The sequence below is a fragment of the Apteryx mantelli genome, chromosome 11, assembly GCF_036417845.1.
Source record: "Apteryx mantelli isolate bAptMan1 chromosome 11, bAptMan1.hap1, whole genome shotgun sequence".
NCBI lineage: Eukaryota > Metazoa > Chordata > Aves > Apterygiformes > Apterygidae > Apteryx > Apteryx mantelli.
Window position 1 is genome coordinate 25,048,381 of NC_089988.1, and position 3,278 is coordinate 25,051,658.

Below are 3,278 nucleotides of genomic sequence, written 5' to 3' on the forward strand. Positions count from 1 at the left end.
CTGCTAGGCCAGTGCTAGGTGCGTGGTTGCTGTTTTCAGTTGTGAGGTCAGTGGTGGCTCAGTGCCTGCTAGGCCAGTGCTAGGTGCGTGGCTGCTGTTGGTAGTTGTGAGGTCAGTGGTGGCTCAGTGCCTGCTAGGCCAGTGCTAGGTGCGTGGCTGCTGTTTTCAGTTGTGAGGTCACTTGTGGCTCAGTGCCTGCTAGGCCAGTGCTAGGTGCGTGGCTGCTGTTGGTGGTTGTGAGGTCAGTGGTGTCTCAATGCCTGCTAGGCCAGTGCTAGGTGCGTGGCTGCTTTTTGTGGTTGTGAGGTCAGTGGTGGCTCAGTGCCTGCTAGGCCAGTGCTAGGTGCGTGGGTGCTGTTTTCAATTGTGAGGTCAGTGGTGGCTCAGTGCCTGCTAGGCCAGTGCTAGGTGCGTGGGTGCTGTTTGTGGTTGTGAGGTCAGTGGTGGCTCAGTGCCTGCTAGGCCAGTGCTAGGTGCGTGGTTGCTGTTTGTGGTTGTGAGGTCAGTGGTGGCTCAGTGCCTGCTAGGCCAGTGCTAGGTGCGTGGGTGCTGTTTGTGGTTGTGAGGTCAGTGGTGGCTCAGTGCCTGCTAGGCCAGTGCTAGGTGCGTGGCTGCTGTTTGTGGTTGTGAGGTCAGTGGTGGCTCAGCGCCTGCTAGGCCAGTGCTAGGTGCGTGGCTGCTGTTTGTGGTTGTGAGGTCACTTGTGTCTCAGTGCCTGCTAGGCCAGTGCTAGGTGCGTGGCTGCTGTTTGTGGTTGTGAGGTCAGTGGTGGCTCAGTGCCTGCTAGGCCAGTGCTGGGTGCGTGGGTGCTGTTTGTGGTTGTGAGGTCAGTGGTGGCTCAGTGCCTGCTAGGCCAGTGCTAGGTGCGTGGCTGCTGTTTGTGGTTGTGAGGTCAGTGGTGTCTCAGTGCCTGCTAGGCCAGTGCTAGGTGCGTGGGTGCTGTTTGTGGCTGTGATGTCAGTGGTGGCTCAGTGCCTGCTAGGCCAGTGCTAGGTGCGTGGTTGTGTTTGTGGTTGTGAGGTCACTTGTGTCTCTGTGCCTGCTAGGCCAGTGCTAGGTGCGTGGTTGCTGTTTTCAGTTGTGAGGTCAGTGGTGGCTCAGTGCCTGCTAGGCCAGTGCTAGGTGGGTGGCTGCTGTTTGTGGTTGTGAGGTCAGTGGTGGCTCAGTGCCTGCTAGGCCAGTGCTAGGTGCGTGGCTGCTGTTTGTGGTTGTTAGGTCACTTGTGTCTCAGTGCCTGCTAGGCCAGTGCTAGGTGCGTGGGTGCTGTTTGTGGTTGTGAGGTCAGTGGTGGCTCAGTGCCTGCTAGGCCAGTGCTAGGTGCGTGGGTGCTGTTTTCAATTGTGAGGTCAGTGGTGGCTCAGTGCCTGCTAGGCCAGTGCTAGGTGCGTGGCTGCTGTTGGTGGTTGTGAGGTCAGTGGTGTCTCAGTGCCTGCTAGGCCAGTGCTATGTGCGTGGCTGCTGTTTGTGGTTGTGAGGTCAGTGGTGGCTCAGTGCCTGCTAGGCCAGTGCTAGGTGCGTGGCTGCTGTTTTCAATTGTGAGGTCGGTGGTGGCTCAGTGCCTGCTAGGCCAGTGCTAGGTGCGTGGGTGCTGTTTTCAGTTGTGAGGTCACTTGTGCCTCAGTGCCTGCTAGGCCAGTGCTAGGTGCGTGGCTGCTGTTTGTGGTTGTGAGGTCAGTGGTGGCTCATTGCCTGCTAGGCCAGTGCTAGGTGCGTGGCTGCTGTTTGTGGTTGTGAGGTCAGTGGTGGCTCAGTGCCTGCTAGGCCAGTGCTAGGTGCGTGGGTGGTGTTTGTGGTTGTGAGGTCAGTGGTGGCTCAGTGCCTGCTAGGCCAGTGCTAGGTGGGTGGCTGCTGTTTGTGGTTGTGAGGTCAGTGGTGGCTCAGTGCCTGCTAGGCCAGTGCTAGGTGCGTGGGTGCTGTTTGTGGCTGTGATGTCAGTGGTGGCTCAGTGCCTGCTAGGCCAGTGCTAGGTGCGTGGTTGTGTTTGTGGTTGTGAGGTCACTTGTGTCTCTGTGCCTGCTAGGCCAGTGCTAGGTGCGTGGTTGCTGTTTTCAGTTGTGAGGTCAGTGGTGGCTCAGTGCCTGCTAGGCCAGTGCTAGGTGGGTGGCTGCTGTTTTCAGTTGTGAAGTCACTTGTGGCTCAGTGCCTGCTAGGCCAGTGCTAGGTGCGTGGGTGCTGTTTGTGGTTGTGAGGTCACTTGTGCATCTGTGCCTGCTAGGCCAGTGCTAGGTGCGTGGTTGCTGTTTTCAGTTGTGAGGTCAGTGGTGGCTCAGTGCCTGCTAGGCCAGTGCTAGGTGCGTGGCTGCTGTTGGTGGTTGTGAGGTCAGTGGTGGCTCAGTGCCTGCTAGGCCAGTGCTAGGTGCGTGGCTGCTCTTGGTGGTTGTGAGGTCAGTGGTGGCTCAGTGCCTGCTAGGCCAGTGCTAGGTGCGTGGCTGCAGTTTTCAATTGTGAGGTCAGTGGTGGCTCAGTGCCTGCTAGGCCAGTGCTAGGTGCGTGTGTGCTGTTTGTGGTTGTGAGGTCAGTGGTGGCTCAGTGCCTGCTAGGCCAGTGCTAGGTGCGTGGCTGCTGTTTGTGGTTGTGAGGTCAGTGGTGGCTCAGTGCCTGCTAGGCCAGTGCTAGGTGCGTGGCTGCTGTTGGTGGTTGTGAGGTCAGTGGTGGCTCAGTGCCTGCTAGGCCAGTGCTAGGTGCGTGGGTGCTGTTTGTGGTTGTGAGGTCAGTGGTGGCTAAGTGCCTGCTAGGCCAGTGCTAGGTGCGTGGCTGCTGTTTGTGGTTGTGAGGTCAGTGGTGGCTCAGTGCCTGCTAGGCCAGTGCTAGGTGCGTGGGTGCTGTTTGTGGTTGTGAGGTCAGTGGTGGATCAGTGCCTGCTAGGCCAGTGCTAGGTGCGTGGCTGCTGTTTGTGGTTGTGAGGTCAGTGGTGGATCAGTGCCTGCTAGGCCAGTGCTAGGTGCGTGGGTGCTGTTTGTGGTTGTGAGGTCAGTGGTGTCTCAGTGCCTGCTAGGCCAGTGCTAGGTGGGTGGCTGCTGTTTGTGGTTGTGAGGTCAGTGGTGGATCAGTGCCTGCTAGGCCAGTGCTAGGTGCGTGGGTGCTGTTTGTGGTTGTGAGGTCACTTATGTCTCAGTGCCTGCTAGGCCAGTGCTAGGTGCGTGGCTGCTGTTTTCAATTGTGAGGTCAGTGGTGGCTCAGTGCCTGCTAGGCCAGTGCTAGGTGCGTGGATGCTGTTTGTGGTTGTGAGGTCAGTGGTGGCTCAGTGCCTGCTAGGCCAGTGCTAGGTGCGTGGCTGC